The sequence below is a fragment of the Carassius auratus genome, chromosome 8, assembly GCF_003368295.1.
Source record: "Carassius auratus strain Wakin chromosome 8, ASM336829v1, whole genome shotgun sequence".
Taxonomy (NCBI): Eukaryota; Metazoa; Chordata; class Actinopteri; order Cypriniformes; family Cyprinidae; genus Carassius; species Carassius auratus.
The window spans coordinates 4,227,887-4,254,847 of NC_039250.1; the positions used below are offsets into that span (position 1 = coordinate 4,227,887).

General features: G+C 37.1%; 1 protein-coding gene across 2 annotated transcripts in view; it reads right to left on the reverse strand.

Moving 5' to 3' along the window:
- Window positions 1-26,961, reverse strand: part of ccdc120a (coiled-coil domain containing 120a) — a 47,575-nt gene that overhangs the window by 17,410 nt on the left and 3,204 nt on the right. Inside the window, exon 1 of one of the 2 annotated variants that reach the window (XM_026269138.1) lies at window positions 10,236-10,546. The exons of the other annotated variant lie outside the window; for it this stretch is intronic. The gene's annotated coding sequence lies outside the window, so the exon portion shown is untranslated. Of the gene's footprint in view, window positions 1-10,235; window positions 10,547-26,961 lie in introns of those variants that run through there. 2 annotated transcript variants of the gene reach the window in all.

Sequence of the window (26,961 nt, forward strand, 5' to 3'; positions counted from 1 at the left end):
TTTTAAGTTGTAATAATATTTCACAATATTACTGTTTTTTTTCTGTATTTTTGATCAAATAAATGCAGGCTTGATGAGCAGAAGAAACTTCTTTCAAAAACATTAAAAACAGTAATGTTTCCAAACTTTTGGTCTGTATATATTATATAAGCATTACATATAATGCTTTTACGCATGGATGGATAGATTGATAGAGGGATAGATAGACAAGCCAAGATGTACACACACAACAGACAGCACCTCCATCTTTCGGTTTTCTTTCCTCTTTATTTCCTCCCTCAGAAAGATTCTCTTGACTGATCGCTGCAATCACGACCTTGATATTTCACATAACATCAACAATTTCAAATTGAAACAGAATGGCAATTTATTTTCCTCAGGACTGCAGAATGGTCTCCTCTAGGGAGCACGGTTTGTACTGAATCTTTCCTTCTCACAGAAAGTGCTGAAGAGCGGGGGGATCAGCTGAATGTTTTGCTCTCTGGACTCTCTGCGACCTCTCTGATCCCGGCTGCTCCGTGCCTCCGGTAATTAATCCCACAATAACGAGGAAGTGTGGACAAGGCTGCATTTCCACATCACTGGACCGCACCGAAATCATCACACTTTCTTCTTTTCAAAATGACATGCAGTCACACACTGTATAGGTCACACTTATGACAAAGTTTTTCTAAACCAGAATATCATACAGACTTGGGGTGCACTTTTTTGAACCCTTTGGGCCTGTAAGAGGCAACTACCCAGCAACCACACGGACTACAACACTTTGGCTACAGCCTACAACTGAAGGTGAGTTTTGCACATTTTCTGCATAAAAAATGTAATTGTTTATAATTACCTGCATCTTGAAATGATACGCAAATCATTTTCTGCATTAATAAAAAAAGGTGAGTGCACAGAAATCCGACTGTCCAGACCATCCTGATCCAGATAATAGTCCTAAAAAGATGCATGTGTGGTGTTGCTCATTTAGGACCAAATGGCATCAATTAAGGTTTCTGAACGGCCTGGCACACCCAAGTTATAGGTAAAGGTCTTAAAGGGATATTTCACCCAAAAATGAAAATTCTGACATCATTTACTAACACTCAAGTTGTTCCAAACCTGTATGACTTGAAAGTGTACTGTACTAAACAGAAGCTGGTGGCCACTGTCTTCCATAGTAAGGGGAAAATACTGTGCAAGTCAATGGAAAACCGCAACTGTTTGGTTACAAACCCTACTTCAAAATATTTTCTTTTGTGTTCAATTTTGGGTAAAAATGTTTTCTATTGGTCATAAATAGCTTTGATTAAATAATAAAAAAAAAAAAAGTTTTGTGGTTTTCCATGAATAAAGCAGTACCCTAGATCCAAAATGGTCAAAACAGGTAAACCAAGTATGTTATTTTATTCTTGAGAATCGCATAATTGATCTCCTTAAAATAAAAGCGGATGTCATGCGAACAACATGCAAATTAAAGGTGAAGTGTGTGTGTTCTGTGATTTGGCAACAAACGGTACTGCAAAAATAAAGACGGTTTCTAAGAACACTTAATTGAGGCATTCTCAAACCCAGAACGATAACTAGCCTATGACTACAATAACCATCTTGGCATACTCCACTGGAAAATAATGTTCTGTTCATCTGTTTGCAGTTGCAAGAGTTATCTTATGATTTATATCCTCAAGCGTTTTAAAGCATGAGTGGATTCTGATTGGTTCTCAATGTTTTATTGTTCCCCTGTTTAACAAACACTTTAAACAGTACAGAACCAATTAAAATCCACGTATTTCTCTATAGATTTTATCCGGTGAACAAATTACCACGGCTGAAACTCAGAATCATGTTTTTCTTGGCTTTTATTTTCAAGGACATGTGGTATGAATGCAGTAAACTCAAACCACTTTGGCCTGACCGCCACAATGTTTAACCGCCATCAAAAGTCTCTCTGAAACCAATTCACAGTACTAGCAGCTAAATTTCCTCTTTCACAATGAATATCAAAACGCAGTGAAAAGAAAGCGAACCAACTTCCAAACCCCATGAGGCGTGTAGTCATTTGTCTCTTCTTTACTCATGCATGAATCAGATCCTGGCCTTTACGCACAGGTCAGGTGATGCCAATGTACCTTTCGTTCATGCTGAACCTTTGGAACAACTTATAAAGGAAACACGAGCTATTTACTGCAATGGTTGCATTACGCACAATGCCACTACAGCTGAGATTCCGGTTCATGAAATCAGTCCAATGGGTATCCCATTGATCCCCAAAGGAAACACTAGTTAGTTCACACCTTGATGTTCTTTGCTTCCCACCATACCAGCAACTTAATGATGTCCTATATCCTTCTCTTTCACACTACTCTCAAAATCTGCTCCGTCTCCTCTCGGCAGGCTGGGCGGAGGAGGGCACATTTCCTCTGACTGGCAGCAACAACAGCTCCGGCTGAGAGGAGTCAGGATGGCTGCAGACAGCAGATGGCCCCAACATATGAACCAGCTCCCCCTATTTCTCAATCTGAACCTAAAGCAAGGATCACACATGAAAAGCCAGGAACAATGCAAAGATACTGGAGAGTTACAGAAGGTGATGGCATTTTCAGTTAACTGAGACAATTTTTTTTGCGGATCCAGAACCATCTGCACCCGGACACTGCAATACTTCTCTTTGGGTGCTGATTGCATAATGCAGCTTATATATACACTACTGTTCAGAGGTTTCAATTTCTTTTTAACGGTTGCAAATTCTTAAAAAAAAATATTTTTAAATTAGCAAGGATGCATTTAATTGACAGTAAAGATGTTTATGATACAAACAATATCTATTTCAAAAAATGCTCTTTCTATTCATAAAATAATCCTGGAAAAAAATAAGCAGTACAACTGTTATTAACATTGCTAATAAAAAGAAATGAGCTGCAAATTGGTATATTAGAATGATTGGTATATTATTACTGAAAATTGGAGGAATGATGATGAAAATTCAGCTTTGCATCACAGGAATAAATTGCATTTAAAAAAAAAAATACACAAATGGAAATCAGTTCTTTTCTATTTAAATAATAATGGCATTTTACTGTATTTTTGATCAAATAAATGCAGCTTTGGGAAGCCTAAGAAACTTCTTTTGAAAAATTTGTACTTTTCTAAAATCAACTTCCGGGAATCTGAAAAAATTCAAGATGTAACTGTAAATTAGCTGTAATTAAAGAGTTTTTGCATGTGCATCAAGTTAATTTTTTGGATTTGTTATGCCACACTAAATCTGTGTGCTTTTGTCACATTTAGGATTTATGGTGTATGTGTATGCTCTTTTTTAAAGATGTTTATGAGATGTGCACACAAATACGTAGTTAAAACAGAAGAGAATGCTTTCCAGATGATGCACTCAGTCCCTTTGCATGTTTATTGACATAAACAGAAACCAAAACCGATGCTTGTTGGACACACAGAACAGGTGTGAGGGTAAACATGGTGTCCGAATATAGTGTGAAGAGAGCCAAAGCTCTCATTGTGCTGGCACAATCACGACCAGATGCATTCATGCTCAAAGGTCACGTTCGGTCAGGATGCTGGTTTCATCATACTGCCGTTCAGCCCAGTTTAAACATGCAACAGTGTATTTCTTTCCATTGCAAAGTCAGCAAATGTCCCCGCAGCATCAATGGAAACGAAGCAACAAAAATGGGTTTTGGATCAGTAAGATTTAAAAAAACAAAATTGGAATTATACTTTTATTCAGCAATGGATTCAAGGCATATTCATCCAAAAACATTACATTTGCTGAAATTTTACTCATCAGACCATCCAAGATATAGATGAGTTTGTTTCTTCATCAGAACAGATTTGGATAAATTTTGCATTACATGACTTGCTCATCAATGGATCCTCTGCAGTGAATGGGTGCCGTCAGAACGAGAGTCCAAACAGCTGATAAAAGCATCACAATAATCCACAAGTAATCCACACCACTCTAGTCCATCAATGAACATCCCATGTTTGTAAGAAACAAATGCATCTTTAAGGCATTTTAACTTTAAACCATTGCTTTGGCCAAAGCCCATAATCCATATAATTAAAACTTCCTCCAGTAAAATAAAACATCCCCTGTTGTCCTCTCAAATCAATCGACGAATATGTTTTGAACTGCTTTCACTTGTCAACGGTGCTTGATCCATGCATATTCCTCTCCTGATTCAGACAACGTTACTTTTTCACTGGAGAAAGCAATATTAGGGTTAGAGAAAAACAGAGAAACAACAGTTTGAAGTTAAAAATGTCTTGATGGATTTGTTTCTTACTTGAGTTATATGGATTATTGTGATGTTTTTATCAGCTGTTTGGACCCCATTCTGACGGCACCCATTCACTGCAGCGGATCCATTAGTGAGCAAGTGACGTAATGCTAAATTTCTCTAAATCTGTTTTGATTAAAAAAAAATTATAATAATAAAACATCTACATCTTAAATGGTCTGAGGGAGAGTATATTTTCAGTAAATATCAATTTTAAATAAACAGCAGCAAGACTGTTAAGTTTTAATGGTCAACGACTCTTGATTAACAAAAAACAACATACACTAGCATCCTGGCTTCACTTTCCTGGATTTAGCTCCGAACAGGTTTTTATAAAAGACAACAAACAACAAGTGCGCCATGACAATTACGTCTCCCACATGAAAACCTAATCATAGTCCTTTTGTTAGGCCACAGACGATAAGTGATGCTTTTATCTCACATCCAAAGACCTCCATGCACATAAAACTCTTTCAAGTCAGATGATGGGTAGGAAATACTGTCCCATGGGGGACTCACCGCAACAACTACCTGTACATCTGGAAGACACATGTTGCACAAACATTCATCTGAGGGCGTCTTCAACAGCCATCAAGAGGCTTTGACAACAAAAGCCCTGCCTCTGAAATCTGTTCTATATTGATCCACAGCCAAAGCATCATATTAAATAGGTATTTTAGTCAAACAGCACAAAGGAGACGGCCTTCAGAGACTCGATTCTGGCAAAGATGGTAAGCACTGCACTGCTGCAGCGCATAAAGACCACACAGGGATTGAGAAATCTATCCCAACCATTAATAGTCTAAGACAGGCTTTCATAACAGTGATTTTGAATGCAGAAGCTGCTCGAAATCAGAACATTGTGTGTGCGGCAACATTTTTATAGGCTCTCGATGCCTGAGGAAAATTTACAGCTTTCTTTGAAGTCTTTGAACTCAGTGGTGAAAATCTGAGCAATGAATCAATGCAGGTTGAGCAGAGCATGTTAAAAAGGATGACAACTTCTCCAGCAACAAGTAGGACAAAGACACCACTGAAATAAAGTTTACAGAAATTATTAATTACTAATTCAAATCAAACTAATATTAAATTTAAATAGTATTTCAAAAAATAACAAAATATTATTTAAATAATTATTTTAAAGTAATTTACATTTAAAGAAATACAAATAATATATAAATCACTATTGTGATTTTAAAATAAAACATAATAAAATTACGTAAAAAATCCAAAATGTAATAAAGTTCCAAAAAATTCATAATAATAAAATAAAAGTAATAAAAATGACACTATTGAAGAAATAATAATAAAACGACACGTTTTTAAAGGTTTCAAGTGTGTTGGTAATTTCTGCTAATGTTGCTAATTTTTTCTAGGTTTCAGAAGAGTCGACCACCAAGTCTCTACAATACCTAAGTTCCCAATGTCAATATATGGGATTTTTCCAAATTTCTGAGAAAGAAAAAGAAAAATAAACTTGTATATGATTTTAGCCATCATTCATGTTTGTAACAAAAACAGAAGAATTACTTGTCATACTTGGGTTTAGTGTATTAATAAAATTGCATATTAAATCAAATCATTAAAAATGTAAAGCACTGGTATTAGTGGCAAACATTGTTTGCAAAGGTTCATTAAAATATTAAATAAAACATTTATTTACAATATTCAGTGGTGCTTTAAAGAAAATTACAGAGACAAAGTGAGGAGTGCTGATATATCCAGAAGGGGAGAAATGAAAGAGCATTGAAAACATGAGATAATTATGAGCGGATTAGACCTCACAGAGAAACACATGGGCTTTAAAGAGACTGGGCGCATTCAAGCAGCTGGAATCATATGAATGCAAATTGGAACCTCATTTGAATATTCAAAGCCAATGGGAAGGATTTTGTACGTTTGTGTGTGTGTGTGTGTGTTTGAAGGTGATCTAATCCCTTTCAGATCAATGTTCCACTTCTGACAACTTATGAAAAGTTCAGCTTCTGCTCTACCGTAAAAGTATCTGAGGCTCTTTATTTGACCGTGGAAAGATTCAGACTGTGATGGTGGCGAGTCAAAGAGCCGGTTGGTTAATAGCGCACTCTGAGATCATTCTGGGTTGGGTTGGACTGCGTCAGCACTTTTGTGTGCTGTACATATACACCCCATTGCTAAAAGTCACTCCACCCGTCCAAACACAAAACTACAGAGACTAATCATGATTTAACTGAGGTGTTGAATGTGTGAAAAGGTGGAAACCGCCCTGTCCGGAAGTGATGTATGACTAAAGGTGATGTTTTCAATGTTAAAATACCTCATATTCCAGTTCAATCTGCAGAGACAACTATCAGTAACCTATGTGTAGTTAAGGGCGGGACTATTTTTTGGATGAGTATAGTGATCAGGAAACCTGTCTGAAAACAGTCACTAATTGTAAAAAATAAAAAAAATAAACAAAAATGCACACTTCATCTTTAAAGTGCTCACGAGACGAAGTAATCACATGACCTACTGATGATCAAGCAAATACATATGTGCTTTTATCTTCAACCTATGATCATTGATGTTTACTACTTAATCATAAGTTCAGCATTTTTTGGAGTGAAATCAACCGTTCTGTCACGAACTGGCATTCCATGTTGCACAGTAATAGATGTACATAATAAGTGATACAGTATACTAAAGTAGGCGTCTCTGGGAATGCCCCACATGGCATCACAATGAGATCACATTCAACAGTTTGCTTCCTGGTGTCTGCATACATTTCATTTGCTTTCCTTCCTTTAAGTTCTTTGCATTACAACGAACTCGAAATTAGATGTAGCTAAATATTAGGAAAATTAAGGGTGTTAAAGTTCCAGAGTCAATCTTGGGAAGGTAAAAATATATGAAATATTATGATGTGACATACTACACTTCTCAACAAACAAACACCCTCAGTGAACACAGCACAAGAATTCAACAACTAGAAAATCAGCCTGTGATTGACAGTTCGGGCGGAATCAACCACAACAGTATGTCATTAGATCCGTCAGTTGTCTCACATGTGGTCATGTTTGCTGGCGATCCAGAAAACAGCTGAATATGGGAGGTATGGAGCAAGAGTCCAGCATTGTTGTCTTGGCATCCAGAGAGTGACCCATAAACCTGACAGAGGTGAGGATCTCACAGCTGCTTCTGACACATGTGCTGTTGGCAAACTACGCCGAACATGAGTGTGTGATTGAGGCACAACTGAGCATTAACAGCAACATCTACACACACGAACATGCATGAGTAGTATCAATATTAGGCTGTTGTAGGCAAATATATGGATGCGTGTGTGTGTGTGTGTGTATACACATTGATGAACACAGTTAAATGTTAACTATAAGTGGCATTCAAGACAATTACATATCCATATAAGATTCCTAAGAATTATTTTTACAATATTATGCACAGATGTTTTATATTTTGTTCAAGCATGGGGTTTATTCAAATCACTAACTCGAAGTCTAAAGTCATAATGCTTGCCTTAGCAAACATTGCTAATAAAAAATTTATAAATTAATCCAGTGTTGGATTGGTCAATATGGGTTTGTGGGTTATGGGGTCATTGTCGGATTAATCACAGAAATGTCTTTGATTTCTTTTTGGACACAAAATACTTTATAACTAGGCTACATCACAGATTCAGCAGAACAACATTTTCTTAAAGTGAAGAAGTGAAAAGGAAGTTAAATATAACCTTGCTCCTACATAGCGGAGAAAAGTTAATTATTCCATTATTCTATTAATCTATTCATTAACCTGGTTGGTTATAAAGATATGCATTAAATCAAGGTTTTTTTAGGTCATGTTTTTAAAGCGGGGGTGAAATGCTATTTCATGCATACTGAGTTTTTTACACTGTTAAAGAGTTGGATTCCCATGCTAAACATGGACAAAGTTTCAAAAATTAAGTTGTACGTTTGGAACAAAAATACTCCTTCCGGTTTGTCACAAATTTCGGAAAGTTTTTTTCGAGTATGGCTCTGTGTGACATTAGATGGAGCAGAATTTCCTTATATGGGTCCTGAGGCACTTCTCCCGGAAGAGCGCGCGCTCCCGTGGAGCAGAGCACTGAGAGCAGAGACATTCACTGATCAGAGTGAGAGCGTCACGAAAAGTCACAAAAGAAGTGTGTTTTTTGTTGCCAGGGCAAGACAACCCTGCACAGATTACCAAAAAAAAAAACAGCATTACGGGAGTTTATTTTTACAGAGCAGCAACGGAGTTGTGCAAGTGTTTTTGTTTGTTCCCTGCATTTCGAAGATGCTTGTTTTACAAACAAGGCCCAGTTTGACGATGGATTTGTGTATCGTTTATTTCTTAAGGATGATGCAATCCCAACGAAAAAGGGTCACGATCGTGTGTTGGAACCGCAGGCGGTGAGTAAAACTGCTTCAAATATCTCTTCCTCCCTGTTAGTGCGTCCCCTCCCATGCCGGAGACCCGGGTTCGAGCCCCGCTCGGAGCGAGTCGTTGCTGATGCTGCTCTCGTTCAAGTTTCAGCCTCTGGATCTGATTCTGGATCATAAATAAACAGCTGAATCTGACTGTTAGCCATGGTTTGTTTTGTATGATGGTTTTTTCCTCACAGTAATGTCACAACTTCCAAATGCTGTCAACGCAAAAGCCTACTGGCGCTCATGATTCTTTAGCTCCGCCCACGCGTCAAATTATTGAAATTATTATTCCTGGGGAGTGGGGAATGTTTCATAAAACAAGTTTACCAAACAAGCTTTATTTCACTTAGTCTGGCTTGTTGTCAGTAGATTTGGATCAAAATAAGTCAGAATAACTGCAATAAGCCTGACTTGTTTTATGAAACAAACCCCTGGTCTCAGGAGGTTATCAGTGTGTGTGTGTGTGTGTGTGTGTGTGTGTTGAGCATGGGGATGTGACACAAGACAGAAGCTGGTTTCTAGGTAGCTCTACAAACACTTCAATAATCTCCTTCAGCACAAACAATAAACTTCTTCAAGTGACACTGCAGGCAAGTCAACTCGAACTTCACTGGCAGGTTTTTTGCCTGGAGTGACGGCATATAGACAGACAGTTTCAGAGAGCTTAGATCACCTAAACCTACAGCTAAAACACAAAAGATTAAACAATATATGACTGCAATGACAGCTGCTCAGTGCAGAAATCAATATTCTTGCATAGAAAAGAAGACAGCTACAGATAAGACTATTGATAAGGTAACGCCAGCTGATCAATATTCACAAAAGATGACAGTCTAAAGTTTAACAGATCTATTCCTTTCCTTCTAAAGATAACTGTTCAAGTAGGTTCACTGCAGACCGAGCCACACAAAGGCTTTCTGTGTGAAAATCACCACCTTTAAAATGGTGTGCAAATGCTCGCGTGCTGCCGCTCAAAATGGTCAGTGTGAAGTCCAACTAGTCCAACAAATACAACGAATCGGGCACGAGTGCCTAATATATTAAATACTTATCCTATCATCACATCCTCTTCCCTGAAGGGCTGGATTTCCAGAAGCTTGGCATCTCAGTGGTTTTCTACAGTTGTATCCCGAGCTCATGCTCATGCAAACAGAGGACTGTCATCAAACTTTGCAACATACTGATCATATAAAATGTGATTATTTAAGTGAGAAGCGGCTGCAGTAATCGCTGGAAATGCTGCCAGTATAACACTCCTCTAATAAAATGTGTTTAACTACACCACAAAATTATACATTACTGAAAACAAAGATCACAACAAGCTGTTATTATGACAGCAGTCATAATGTCATGATAAAACCTCATGAAATCCAAATGATGTATTGCTTCCAAGTCCACATTAAAAAAAAGGTAAATAATATTAATAATGACGATGATGATGATAAATGAATGTGGTAACACCATGGTGCTATATACCACGGTACATGTTCTCAAGAAAAAAAAAATCCAGGCTTGTTTTAGAGATGTTATAGGCTACTAGAAATCTTACCTGTAGCATTAAATGTTTCGTCCTGATTTGCTCATCTGTATGAGTTTAAAGGGAAGTCAGTCTGGTAACAGTCTATCATGCATCAGCTGTAAGTTATCCTCATCGGAGCAGGTAAAACACCGGCAACCGCATCGCTCAATTTCGACGTGCAAAAAACAGCTGTCAGCAAAACAATAATTCCGCTGACGAAGTTAAAACGGAAAAGTTGTCGAGTTTGAATGATAAACCAGTAGTCCAATGCTGAGCCATTCTGATCCGGGGACTTTTCTGTGTAGTTTGTCGCTCTGAACTCAGCGCACTCCAGCGGACCGATCCAAACACGCACAGGGCACGGCTTATGAATATTAATCACGTAACATGACGTCAGCCAAATATTTTGAACTGATTGGCTGAAATCTGTCCCTTTGAAGATGGGCTCTAGCGGGGCGAATGGATACCTACCGTGATTTACGAATATTTAATAAGGTTACGTAACAGGACGCTCTAGGAGAGTTACCACGCCAACAACCGAATAATAAAATAGATATTTACCAAGTATGTTTTCGCTATAGTTAATTTACCTGCAGATATTTAAACTTAAAGTTTCTTTTTATTTCTTTAAATTCATCTCCAGTTCTCGTCTCTGACCGACTGCACCGAAGTAAAGGTGTATTGAATAACACTGAACTAAAATAATTATCTTTATTTTATTTTAACTCATCAAACTGCCATTATTAAAATGTATTATAATAAAAAAGAGATTTATTAAACATCAGTTAAGCTATTTAGGATTTGTGGCCAGGTTTTTATTAAATATTTAAGTTCTGAAAAACAGTTCTAATTCAGCTGTTGATATTGCTGTTATTTAATCATTTATAGTTAATAAATATTGTATATATATAAGTAAATATTAAAAATTGCTGTAATTATAGATATTTAGATTTTTTCCACACCCAGTCTGGTATTAAACTTCCCTAACACAGCTGTTGTGCTTTCCATTGAATATGTGTTTGAATTCCTCATGACTCTTGAGGTTTCAGAGATGTCTGAAAGAAAGTAGAGCAGCAGCAGCCTCATGGTAATCTGGGTGCTGAAAACTGAGACTGTGTTTCGGCTACCTTCAGTTTCCCTGAGGGACAGAGCTGTGCCTTCATTTGCAAACCAATTGGCTTCAAAACAGGATTTCTATTCACATGTAAAGGATGTCATCTAAATGAAACAACAGTTTGATCCTTCAAGCTGCACAGAGTTTATATTACACTGAAAAATGGCAATAAAAAGGTAAGGAATGCACAATAATGTTATATATTAAAGAAAAAGAAAAAGAAGAAGAAATAAGCTTTTGTGTATTTATTTCCAGAAGTTGTGATTTCTTGTCAGTATTAGTTAATACTAATTTTACTAATTTTTGAAAACTTCTTGTGTGTGTTTTTGTGTATACATGCATGCTTTACATAAATACGTATCTTAGTTTCTTTCTTTATTTTTTATTTTTGTTAGAGCTCTATTGACTATAAGCACCATTTGTTAAAAAGGCCCTTGTTACATAATTGAGAAAACACGTCTGCTGTTAATGTTCCTGAACTGTGATTTTCATGAGTAAGTGACAAATGCAGAGCATCACCACATAAAAAAAAAGAAATGAGTACAAGTAAACACTTTTAATGCAATATAATTTGAATTTAGGCATTTGGGAAAACCCTGCTAGCAGTGATCATTCATTAAAATTTCATAAAAGGCTTTGTGAGCAAGTTTTCTGCCTTTAATCCGTTAATTAGATGGTTTGATCTTGCCCAGCTACTTTATTATACTTGACTCCCACCATATAATTAGACATGAAGTGAGGCAGGATTACAGATGACTCGGGTTCTGATGGTCAGTGTGGTTAGCGAGAGAGCTTTACTGTACAGGAGAGCCCGTCGTCTGGGATTTACATCAGCGCTGCAGTTTAATTTGAGAGCCAGGATTTCAATGAAGGGAAGTTCAGCTGGAGATCAGAACAAAGTGCATCTCCTGCCCTTCCTGGAATTCTCTACAAGAACATTCTCACAACGAATCTTGCTGAAGGAGAGAGAGACTCAAGAGAAACCCTGCTGGGACCAGACCCCTCTCCCTCTTCATCAATCACTCCACAGGACGGGACAATAGTCTCCTCTAATGAGACTGACAATACTGCAGTGGTGTCTGCGCTGTCATGGTTCCTGCTTTGTACTTATCCAATTAACCATTACCAGAGGCTCCAATTTACAGCATGAAATTCTGAAACTAATGTGACAATACACACTCTGGTAACACTTTTTACAGTGATCCTGTTACACATGTAACATGTACTTACTGTTATAATAATAAATTACGCGTAATTACATGCAAGTAACCCAGTTAAGCCAAACCTTAACTCCATAAAGTACATGTGGTTTATAAATATTACTCAGTACTCAAATGTAAAAAAAAATATAGATGAGTCATCTGTTGTTATTTTAATACCATTGATGTACTATTTTAAATACCAGTCTTTATTTTGAATAAATGTTTACTTCTTCATATTTTCCATTTTAATTGTAGTTAAAATGTTGGTATTTTAGTGGTATTAAGGTTTAATTGGTTTTTGTTTATTAATGTCTAGTTTCTATTAACTTTAATTTCGTTTTCGTTTTTATATATATATTCTATAAAAATATATTTAGTATTTTTATTTTATTGTATAATATGTATAGTATGATAAATATTTTTAAGAACAAAATAAATTATTTTAAAATGAATAAAATAAAATTCTTTTATTTTAAGTTTTGATTTAAAAAAAGCATTTTATCAAAAAAAAGCAGATTTCTCAAAGAAAAAGAAAATATATATAATATATATCCTCTGAAATAGTTGTTTCAACCGGTCCTGAAAAAATAAGAATACAAATTATAAGAATATAAAAAATTACCTGGATACAGTAAACTATAGTGTTATCTAGCAAATCTCAACTGCTTGATTGTTATATCGTCACAAAATGTAAACTATATTATCACCTAGTGATTTATAATGCACATTGTCTCAAAGCAGCTTTATTAAAGGGCAAATATTAGTGTTTACTCGCTATAGTTTATTTAGTAGAGTCATTTGATAAAACACTTTACATTTTATGACAATACAAAAATGTATTTTTTTTCCAAGATGGTAGCTACAGCCTAAGCATTTACATTGCAATATCTGTGTTAGCACTTTAAAACGGGGTTAAATGTATTTCAACACTGAAATTCTTCAAATCAAGTCCTGTGTTTAAGAATAGATTAGCTGTTAAGTAGATCAATGCAGTCTTATCTGCTGTGCTGTGACCACACTGATAAACCCAGCGCTCTCCACACTGTGAGCCTGAAGCTGTGGATTAGTGTAGAGTTTGGATCTGAGGGGTTTTTCCCCCGGATTACTCCTGGAGAGGTTTTAGAAAAGAAAGAAGAAGAGAGGTGCGAGCCAACTGGCGTGAAACTAAAAAAAAAACAGCATTAAATATGTCAGAATCAGCTGTTACCCCGTGATCTCCCTCCTACGATGCCTGGCCGCTGTGGAGCTATTGTCTTAGACTCCGTAAATCACTTTCGTTCCTATGAAAACTCAGACATCAAAGAGATATGAGTGTGTTTGTTCAAATCTGATAAAAATGCAGCACAATAACACTATTTTATATATAGTCTATGCTTGGTGTACCAGAATATGATTAATTAAAGTCTTTTACACATTACGGTTGTTATAATAAGCAGTTCGGCTCACAGGCCTTGAAACATGGTTTGTTTCATCCCATGCCAACGCTTAAGGAGCACCACTGAAAATCCCTCTCAGTCCATTTCTTTGGGTGAATGGATGGACACCAAGTCGTCAATCTGTGGTAGATTCGACATCCCTCTTTGAGCACTGCTCTGTTTTATGTTGGGGTTCTTGAATGGGCAGCTGTTGGGTTTAAGATCACTCCCCTTGGGCAGCATTTGTGGTCTTGGCTAATGACAAACACCTGTGAGAATCAGGAGTGGGGTGGAGAGCGTTTATGTCACGATTTGTTAAACAGATGGCAAACATCTCCCTTCGGCTGCTCAGTCACCAAAGCTCATGCCAGATTCTCTGCCCCTCCTTAAACGAACCACATTTCTTCTTATGACGTACAAAATCTTTGATGTTCTCAATCTCAATTTTCAAGTCAAGTCAAATGTACTTGTATAGCGCTTTTAACACTCTCAGAAAAAAGGTACTAATGCTGTCACTAGGGTGGGATCCTTTCAAACGGTACCAAGTTGCACTATTAAAGTACAATGTCCTAAATATGGAACTTTAAGATACTAATATGCACCAGCTAGGGATAAACATGCACAAATGTGTACACTTTGAAAAGGTACCATACCAATAACAGATTTTGTACCTTTTTTTCTGAGAGTGCACAATATAGATATAAATGTTTCAGAGAGTGGTGTAGCAGATGTACATGACCTCAACAGGACGCCACTCCACACAGGATGACAGATAACTGTACGGTCATGTGATCATCCCTGGGCAAAACTTCCTCTATTTCCTCTTACAGTCATGAATCACTTGATGAACCGTATGTAATGTGACAAATCATAAACATACATTTAACCAAGCCGATGAATGACTGGTATGAGGGTCCACATCCTATAGACCAGCGATTTTCATGATCCAAAAAGTCATAGGTCTTTTCTGATACATTGCAGACAGCAAGGAAAAATACATCATATAAATTTATGGTCACACTTTATTTTAGGGGTCCAATTCTCACTATTAACTAACCATTAACTATGACTTTTGCCTCAATTAACTCCTTATTTGCTGCTTATTAAAAGTTTATAAGGTAGTTGTTAAGTTTAGGGTATTGGGTAGGATTATGGATGTCATGCATTATATGTACTTTATAAGCACTAATAAACAGCCAATATGTTAATAATATACATGCAAATAAGCAACTAGTTATTAATGTGAATTGGACCCTATACTAAAGTGTTACCAAATGTATAAATGCATATAAAATGCAAATTATTATATAAATCCAAATAATGATTATAAAAATATTTAAGAACATAAATGGCTAATAATAGTAATAATTATGTATAATTCATTATAAAAATATAACAATATGTGACCCTGGACCACAAAAGCATTCTTAAGTGTCATTTTTTTTCAAAATTGAGATTTATACATAATCTGAAAATTTTATAATACGTTTTATAAGAAGAAAAATTAAGTTTTGATATATTTACGGGAGTAAATTTACAAAATATCTTCATGGAACATGATCTTTACTTAATATCCTAATGATTTTTGGCTTAAAACAAAAATCTATAATTTTGACCCAAACAATTTTTTTTTTTTTGGCTATTGCTAAAAATATACCCCATCGACTTAAGACTTTGAGGTCTAGGGTCACATATATGAATTGTATATATATAGAATAGAATTTGGTATATAAATGCAAATAATTCTAAAAATATACAAAATAAAAATATAAATCTAAACATATAATTATATTTTTAATTAATAAAAAAAATATATATATATAAAATGTACATACAGTATAGTGTATAATTACCTACAAAAAATTCCAATTCAGTTTATGAATATTAATTTTTAATATTGATGGACCAATACAGTTGAAGATAATATTACACATTTTAATGGTACGGTAGGTGATTAAAAAAACCTCCCTGCTTAATCACTCTGCAAAGCCACGCCCCCACCAAAACATGCAAACGCACACAGACTGTCCATGGAGTAACCTGCGACAAAACGAGAGATGGTTTTAATGGAGATTTGAATGCAACACTGTCAGATTACATCATGTCTCATACCAGTTACAAAACATTACAGCGCATATATTACAATAATAGCTCCTTCATTCTTGCTGGAACACACTGATGAAGTATCATGTCTGATCAAACAGGGTGCAAAGAGGTATGCAAATGCATTTTTGACAGGAAGGCAGGACAGCCTATTATAATGTTCAGAACCGAACAACATTTTGATTGAACATTTTATGGTTCTACACCTTCCACAAACGATATAAATTCATATTAATTAATTTAGACGTCTTAATTTAGAGATTGCCATCGGGATACGAAGACACTTTCAACCAGCATAACAAAAATGTGTATACCTTGCCTTTAATTATTATTCTAAAGACTTTTTTCTTTTGCTCATTATCAACACTCTTGATACTGTGTTGTGTCGCAACTTCCTAAAATCTGGGTCATGAGCCAAACTAGTTCAGATCTACTGCTATAGACAATTTCTGCTCTAGCACAATAGAAACTTTAGTCTGTGTCCACAGTGAGACTGTTTGCATATATTCATTTCCTCTGATTAAAGCTTCTGTCAGCACCACAGCAGTCTCAGCCACAGACTATTTTTCATCTAAGCGTTTTGATTATTATTTCATGCAGTGCCCCACTGCCCTGAAAGAATTTCTCACTCTGCTTGTCGTCGGTTGAGCGTGCGATCCCGCCAGGAGCCAGCGTAGACTTGCGAGCAGAGCTTCAAACAGCATGCATTCCCCTCTTTGCTCCGCATTGATTCTGAACGGGAGGGGCGCGAGTTGCCAAGCAGAAAAATCCAAACAGCGTGTCCTCTGCTCACCCTCCTCCTCCACCACCCGCTGCTGCAGTACCAACTTATCAAGCTCACATCTCCAGACTACATAACACATCACCATCACACAGTATTAAGGCCAACTACAACGATAAGATACTGTGTCAAAAAGTCCACATCACAACTATAAAGGTGCGGTCATATGCAAAGACATTTTTTGCTATCCATCAGATTGTCCTACCAGGGAATACTGTGTATGCGCTCATCAATATTGTGTTTTTTCTCACGCAGAATAAAAATTACTGTATTTGCATTACTGTAAGGGTAGATTTGGGGTTGGGATCGGGATTGGGATATCTAATTGTAGCGTACTATTTTTAATGGGAGTTTGCACAAATTGACAGAACACTGTCAAAATCCCACCATTCTAACAAGTATGCATTAAAATTTGAACTCACCGCACAGACAAATAGAAATCAGATTTGAAATGTATTTCTGTGTGAACTGTGCTTCATGTATCTCCATGCTATTGACAGTAAGCAAACAACTTTTCGCACACAAAATTTCACTAATGTGACCGCACCTTTACATCACAGAGGAATAATATCATTATCAAACAATAGAACTGATGCCTTGTTCTATTTATGACAATTTATGAAGTACTGACACAAATTTTAAATGATTTTGCATCCAGTGTAGAGACTTTAGCTGTAGTGAAGAAAACGAGGATTTGTAAAGAAGAATGACGGAATATCTCGATATAAGCCAAGAGGAGAATGATTTTCCTTTGCTAAAGTAAGGAAACTTTGCTTCTTTTGATTGTTCACTGATTGTCACATGGACCATATTAACAATCTCCTTACTACATTTCTGTCCCTTCGTCATGGTTGTAACCTTGCTGTCTATAGAGGGTCAGAGAGCTCTAGAATTTAATCAAAAATATCTTAATTTGTGTTCTGAAGATGAACAAAGATCTTATGGGTTTGGAACGACATGAGGTAAGGTTATTAATTACAGAATTTGAATTTTTTGGGTGAACTATTCCGTGAAATATAGCTTGAGTATTTAAAGCGACAGGCAACATAACTGGAGTAAACACACTTACAACAAACACATGTGCTCCTTTGGCATGGAGGCTAATAGTTATCGTTACTGCTATCGTAATAGTTGCAGTACTTGTGTTTGGATACAACCAGCACGAGGCTTTACATAAATGGATATTGGGGTGTTTTCAACGTCATCTGGCTTTCATGAGTCTCCGCTATAAGCAGACAGAGATATTAGTCCTTTTATATTTCTCTTATCCTTATGCTCATGCTTTGAGGAGATGAAATGGTCAAACGTACCTGCTTTAATCCTAGTCTGCTAGTGTTTGTGTGTTTCAAAGAGGCTTAACAGCTGTGTCTCATGAGAGAAGCTGAGATAACCTCTGAAAAATAACCCAAACACTTCACCGCTCTTTTAACTTGTCAAGACCTGTTGATCCCACAGTCTTCAGAAAAGCTCTCTGTGCATCAGCAGGGGGAATGCCGGTCATATGACTTCATATCTACAGGACTGATTATTATAAGAATAAAAATCAGTCAACAAAACCAATGGCGGCAAGGTAGAGTAACAACAAATCCAATTAAAGACTTGTTTTGCGGTATCATATAAGAGGTAATGCATTAATATGGTACCTGCTAGCATTAATAATAAAACCATGAGTTGTGATTTGACATCAAAGAGTCTAGTAAAGACAGAATTGTTAATGTAACTGAATGATCTGACTTCAAAAATCACAGTAAGCAATATTGGCAGGTCGTCTGTGATGCTTCCTCACTAAAGGGTGTCCAAAACACAAGCTAGGACAGATTTTGATAATGGAGTGTAAAGCTTTTCACACTGTGATGGATCCATGGAATATCACGCCTGCCAAGAATGGACAGATTACAGTATATAAGCACCCTCCTGAAATACAGACATGATAAACTACAGCCAAAGAGTGCTGCAGTGCAGTAAAAAGCAGGCTCAAGGTAGGTCACTCACAGCATAGAAAATGGAGGGGGAAAAGAAATTATATATAATATACATAAAAATGCATGTGTAATAATACATAAAAATATGTATATTATAAAATTACATAATTATATCCCGCATCACTATAGGGTTATTTATATTTTAATATTATTTCAGTATATAATTTATTATAATACTGAAATGTATAAACAAATATTTCTATATTTGACCAGTATCCAAACTCGCACTAAAAATAAAATTTTTACTGTGGTCCAGACCTGATGAATGTAAAAACAACCGATTAAAAATAACTGCAACATATGATCATTTTGAATTCATTTTTTAAACAATATTAAGATACGAATCAAATATATCAGGTTACTGCTCATTTCCACCCCTAAAACTTATTTTGATTGACTAATACTATATGGTATAGTCTAAAATATGTATGCGACATCTGGAACTATGCCAGTAAATCCTGTTTATTGTTTTGATGCACCTGAGGTAAAAATGTTCAGTGCCCAATCAAGTCAAAAACGTTTGTTTGAAAATGGGGTTTGAAGTGCAAGCGCGCCCTCTGTGGCCAGGAGCAGCATTACAACAACCTGACTGCAGCACTTCATAGAGGTGTGAACAATCACCCTTAGAGGGGCGTTTTAAAAATAGATCACCACCTGGCTTCACTCTAACACTATATTCACACAGCAACAACAAATCTCCACAGTCTACACAAAATGTGCCAAGAGAAATTAATTACATATAATTAATATTTTACAGCAACATGCTGCAGCAAGTGAAATAATTTAATTATTCTTTTTTTTTTTTTTTTGCAGGAAAAAAAAAATCATAACAGAAATTCACAATGACAGAAAGAAGCATAATCTGTTTATATGAAAGAAAAACTTATCTACCCACAATAAGGAGCTCCACTAACAAAACAAACCATTTTTTTGGGAAAAACATGTAATGTGCATATATGAAAAATATATAGAGCAAACAGTCAGCTAGTTTAGGTAATAGTTGTGTATAAATAACACAAATAAATAAAATAAATAAAGAATTTGATTAATTAAAATGAAAAATATAAAAATGTAACATATATATACACATATATACATAATATTTATAATTTTAAATTTTTTAATCAGATTATCAATCTTTCTATTATAATTTCTGCTCTTGTTCTCCTCCATAAAAATCAGATTAATTAAACTATGACATATTAATTCAATTATTGTCTTTTCAATGCTTATGTTGCTGTAAAAGATAAATTTATATATATATATATATATATATATATATATATATATATATATATATATATATATATATATATATGTGTGTGTGTGTGTGTGTGTGTGTGTGTATATGTATGTATGTATATTGTCCAACCTCTCTAACACAAACAGAGGATGCAAGGACAGGACTGTATAAGTCAGAGCACAAGATGAAGACATCACTGCATCTCTTTGTATCTGGAGGCCCAGGGACACTTCCTGCACTGCACTTGCTTTTGTTTTACACTTTCCATTTTCGGAGTGCTTTATAACCGCGCTCATTCCTTCTCCAGCATGCAGCCTGTCCTTGACACCACTGCACTGCTTTTGTGAGGTTTTCTTGCCCCGCTACAGTCACACCCACCGTCCTGCTCCTGCTCGTTCACTGGTTCACTCCTCCACGAGGCAGCCAACAGCAAGTTAAGAAACATCTTTAAAATGTGCACGCTGGAGTAGGTTTCAATGCCTTGCAGCAAGTCTCTCTGTCTGCCTCTCTAGGTGTTTGCTTTATAACATGACCTACATTTTTCTGCTCGAATGAAGCTTAGAGATCCGTCACAGTTCGACATCACAGTGCGGCGATGCTAAACTGCACAATGAGCAGGAGCTACACATTGAGCTGAGAGCGATCGGGAGTCTAACCGCTGCATGGCAACAACGTGAAAAATCCCCTACTAAAAATAGTGGCATATCGCAGGCTGGCAGCTCTGAGTGAGCAGCCAATAACCTTTCACCCCTGAGGTACTAGCACAGGGAGGGTGGATCTGGGCCATCAATGTCATGTTTGGGTGATTGACTCTCATCCAGATGTCTGTACTGAACCTGTGGGGTCAAATTCACGCAACGCGGCAGTCAAAGCAAATCTACTCGGGGAACATGTTCGAACAATAAAGCCATGTTTGAGGATGTCCGTCCACAAAGTTTCCCGCTTTTAGAGTTCGGACAGGTCACTTTAAATTCCCCTGAGCTGTCACAGCCATTGGCCATACTGCCTTCCAAACTGTCTCCGCAATTTGCCTCACTCGGGTGATTTCTTTGAACACTGCCCTTCTTTCAATCCCATGAGGCTTTCAGGAGAGCTGCAGGAATCAGTTTGTGTCCAACACGCCCATCAGTCAAAGGATTACTCTGGAGGGACTCTTGTCATCCTTTAAGTGCAAAATACATTAATTTAAAAAGGAACACAAAACATTTTGACCCACACATTACATGCATGTAGTGTGCATTACTCTTTACTTAATTAAACCTGACATTTGCATGATTTTTCTATATGTTTAAATACTTTCTCCTATCCCTGTGTAGTATAATTTTTATATATAGCACTTAAAATCTAATATATATATATATATATATATAACACTGAAATGCTCTTTTTTTCCTTTTTTTTTATAGGTGTGTGTGTGTGGAAGCACTGACATTCTCATTTATTTATATTTGAATATGCATTTAATGATATATTGCTATATTAGCTGTGCATTCAGGTGTGGCTCTCATCTGTAGAACTTCAGTAAGCTTTAGCTAACAGTGGAGTGAAAACCAGCTTCAAACCTCTTGTAACCCAAACAGCTGAAGTTAAGTGGCAGGTTCTGAGGCACAGCTCTGTCCTTCCAGGAGTTAATGAGCTAGAGGACGTGGGAAAAGCCCTTGAAAGCCACTAATCTTCTAAACTAGGCTGATCCCCTAAAACAGTAGTTAGACAACAGAGCTGCATCAGTGTCTGGATTCTAGTATCTCACAACAGATTACTGACAGCTAGAAAAATATTTCTCACCATACTAAGAGCAAACCTGTAGCCAAATAGTCACTGAAACATTGTTCATTACTAAATTTAAGAACAAATGAAGATTCTTCCCACCCTTGAACTCATACTAGATCGAAGTACTCCCAGTTCCGAGTTCTGGCGTCACACAGCACGCGAAACAATGATGGCAGCCCCTACAAATAATATTGCCTACGGATGCACTGTTTATTCAAAAATTGATTTTAGGACAATGTAACGTTGCAATAAAATAATCTAGCTACAATTCCTTGCGCTCAAAATTCATCTCACAGCACTGATATTCATGTATGTTACCACAGTCTAAGAGTATCTTATATGTCTGTGTAAATCCGTTTGACGTACAGTATTTAGTTGGTGTCAAGCTCATCACACCGGTTTAAAAGATTAAGATGAGCAATCAATATCAGCAAAGAAGCTTTAAATCTGTTGATTGAGATTTAGTGTAAATATGAACTTTATCTCTTGATCTCCATAGTGTTGACATCATATTTAATTTGATGTGAATGAAAGTTCTGTATTTTTGCTTCATTTTTAAAGTCCTATTTTCAACTTTTTGCTGGCTAAACAATCAACACCACACAAAAGTAAAAGCCACTTAACAAACTGTGTGTTTGTCTATCACACTCTTGTTTTCATAGATGTTAAAGTCATAGTTGAGCTAAAAAAATGTATTCTGTTAACATTAATGCACCCTCGTGTAATTCAAACCTACGTTAATTTATTAACTTTACTTTTTTTATTGAACCCTTTTGACTTTAACTGCATGGACAGCATAAAATTTATAAAACAGAATGATTAGAATAAAAAAAAATTATAATTCAAACTATCTTTATTCAACTAATTTTGTGTGTAAAAAAATACATTTTAAGTGAACTATCACTTGAACAAACACACAAATAAAAAAGGAAGAACGAATGCATGAACAAATGATAGAGTTAACAAACAAAATAAACAAGGTAGAAAATATATTTAAATAAACAAATACATAAATAAAAAAGTTAAAGAACAAACTAATTATGTAAGCATTAAAAATAAATAAATAAAAAGGTAAACGTCATTCATAAATAAGTAAATAGTAAAGGGAACAAACAAATCAATCAATAAATAAGATAGAAAGCATGAGTGAATAAACAAATGATACGAACATGCCCTCCATCCTGACTAAAGACAATGTCTTGAACCATATCACATTTAAATGCTTTAATTTCTAAGTTATCTTAAGATAAAAACAGCATCTTCCACCACCATCACTTAAAAGAACCGGAATTAGGAAAGCAGATCTCATCCAATTCTAACTGATAATCTACTTTCTGTATGAGGTTTCTTGGATCAGCACGACCTGTTTTCATACTGTTCGATTCCCTAGAGCTGTTTCACATTACCATACCTCTCTCTTTCTCTCAAGCTCACAGGAGAACAAAGGTGTATTTATTGTTCTTTGGAAGGTATGACGAATATTTGTATAATTCGGTTCATAACCTTTGTGGGGTTTAGGTGTTCTTTTCTTTTCAGATCACTCATAAGCCTTCATATTTCAATAACAGCACAGCGTGAGTCTCGGTAGAATGAATTCCAGCGCTCCGACACCGTCCAAGCCTCCAGGGCACAAGCATCCTTCTGACATGAGAGTGATTACAAACTCATTAAACTGAGCCCAGAGCGAGAGACGCAGACTGAGTGTTGACCCAGCTCTGTCACTGACACCCTGGCGCTGATGCGGTCAACGCCACTGAACGTCCTTATCTACCCCAGACCTCTTGAGCGGGCAAACATTACACATCTCTAGAGGCTCCACTCGGGCTATTGGGTTTGTTAAAGGCATAGTTCTCCCAAAAATGAAATTTTTAAATTTTAAGAAAATTTACTCACCCTCAGGCTATCCAAAATGTAACTGAGTTTGTTTCTTCATTGGAACAGATTTGGAGAAATGCATTACATCACTTGCTCACCAGTGGATCATCTGCAGTGAATGGGTACCGTCAGAATGAGTGTTTAAACAGCTGATCAAATAACATCACAATATACACAAGTAATCCACATGACTTAGTCCAGGCCATCAATTATGTCTCGTGAAGCAAAAAGCTACATGTTTGTAAGAATTTTTTTTTATAATAAATATGTTTTTAACTTCAAACTATTACCTCAGGGTAAAATACAAGTGATGAGCTACTACTAAATATTGTAGAAACTTAATTTTCTATAAGTTGCTTTGCAACGATTTGTATTGTAAAAAGCGCTATACAACTAAAATTTAATTAAAAAATTGTCTTTTCTGAACCAGGAGAGAAAAATGCACAGATCAAGCAATGATTCCAAGAAAACAGTTCAACACATATGTTGGTGGATTTTGATATGAAAAGAACAACAGAGATGGACTTTTATACTTTAGGAAGTGTTAGTGTGGATTATGGAGTTGTATCTTGACCAGACACAATGGTTTAAAATTAAAAACACTTTAATGATGCACTTGTTTCTTTAAAGATGCAGCTTTTGGCTTCACTAGACATCAGTTGATGGATTGGAGTTGTGTGGATTACATGTGGATTATTGTGATGTTTTTATCAGCTGTTTGGACTCTGATTCTGATGGCACCCATTCACTGCAGAGGATCGATTGGTGGGCAAGTGATGTATTGCTACATTTCTCCAAATCTATTTTGATAAAGAAACACATTTATATCTTGGATGGCCTGGGGATATGTAAAGTTTCAGGAAAGTTTCACTTTTGGGTGAACTATTCTTTTAAAAGTCCTTGTAGTTTGGCATCTAGGGATTTTGAAACCACTTTTTCTAAGTGCTAAGCTACTACACACCTTCACTTTAGGAAACTCTTTATTATGCACAAAGCAACCCACACTCTATCATATAGCACATCCTGGCCCGTGTGTTGGTTAGGAAAGAGACAGGGATAGAGGCAACCTTGATTTAGACTCTGTTGAAAATATTCCCTGAGACTCCAGTAACACAAGCTGCTCTGCTCTGAATGTCTAATTAGACAATGAGAGGTTGAGACTGCTGCAATTATACTCCACATACAAACTCTTTCTCTCCTCACCTCTGATCTCTACTTTTAACTTTTATTAGTCTGTCTATAGCTTTCTTTTATCTGTTTCTCTTAAACCCAAAGTGTTAAGGCAAGCATCACTTTTCCTGTTGGTCTAAGTGTTAGGGATTAAAACAAACCAATAACCCCAAGTCTTAAGTCAGAAACAGTTTATGTAAATGCAAATGCTGAAACAGTATGAATTTCTTCTGTGGAAGAAAAAAAATATTTTGAAGAGTGTAAATCGATGAAGAAAGTCATAGATGTTTGGAATGACAATAGCGCGAGTAAATATTGCCAGTATTAAAATTTTTGGGCAAACTATCACGTTAACATGCTTAAACTTGTGGTGGAAATAGGGTTTTCTTCAAATGTCTGTGCCATTAATTCATTTTTAACTAACTGGTTCAGCAAAAGAAAAAATGACCGGGTAAGATTTTAGTAACATCTTAACACTTTATAATAAGGTTCAACACTCTTAGCGACAAAATAGCAAGACTGACAATCACTCTGAGCACTCTTGCACTGGCATAGCAACACCCTGGCAACACATCGTGAACACTCTAGCACTGGCATTGCAACACCCTGGCAACACACCCAGAACACTCTAGCACTGGCATAGCAACACCCTGGCAACACACTAAGAACACTCTAACAATGGCATAGCAACACCCTGGCAACACACCGAGAACACTTTAGCACTGGCATAGCAACACCCTGGCAACACACCAAGAGCACTCTAGCAATGGAATAGCAACACCCTGGCAACACACCCAGAAGACTCTAGCAATGGCATAGCAACACCCTGGCAACAAACCCAGAACACTCTTGCACTGGCATAGCAACACCCTGGCAACACACCCAGAACACTCTAGCAATGGCATAGTAACACCCTGGCAACACACCGAGAACACTCTAGCAATGGCATAGCAACACCCTGGCAACACACTGAGATCACTCTAGCACTGGCATAACAACACCCTGGCAACACACCGAGATCTCTCTAGCAATGGCATAGCAACACCCTGGCAACACACCCAGAACACTCTTGCACTGGCATAGCAACACCCTGGCAACACACCAAGAACACTCTAGCAATGGCATAGTAACACCCTGGCAACACACCGAGAACACTCTAGCACTGGCATAGCAACACCCTGGCAACACACTGAGATCACTCTAGCAATGGCATAGCAACACCCTGGCAACACACCCAGAAGACTCTAGCAATGGCATAGCAACACCCTGGCAACAAACCCAGAACACTCTTGCACTGGCATAGCAACACCCTGGCAACACACCGAGAACACTCTAGCAATGGCATAGCAACACACTGAGATCACTCTTGCACTGGCATAGCAACACCCTGGCAACACACCAAGAACACTCTAGCAATGGCATAGTAACACCCTGGCAACACACCGAGAACACTCTAGCAATGGCATAGCAACACCCTGGCAACACACCGAGATCTCTCTAGCAATGGCATAGCAACACCCTGGCAACACACTGAGATCACTCTAGCACTGGCATTGCAACACCCTGGCAACACACCCAGAACACTCTTGCACTGGCATAGCAACACCCTGGCAACACACCCAGAACACTCTAGCACTGGCATAGCAACACTCTGGCAGCACACTGAGATCACTCTAGCACTGGCATAGCAACACCCTGGCAACACACCGAGATCTCTCTAGCACTGGCATAGCAACACCCTGGCAACACACCGAGAACACTCTAGCACTGGCATAGCAACACCCTGGCAACACACTGAGATCACTCTAGCAATGGCATAGCAACACAATGGCAACACACCCAGAACACTCTAGCACTGGCATAGCAACACCCTGGCAACAAACCCAGAACACTCTAACAATGGCATAGCAACACAATGGCAACACACCCAGAACACTCTAGCAATGGCATAGCAACACCCTAGAAACAGCCCTGAACACCCAAGAGACAACCCTGAACACTCATGCAATGGCATAGCAACACCCTGGTAGCCACTCAGAACACTCCTAGTAACAGCATAGCAACACCCTAGAAACCACACAGAACACTCCCCGCAACAGGA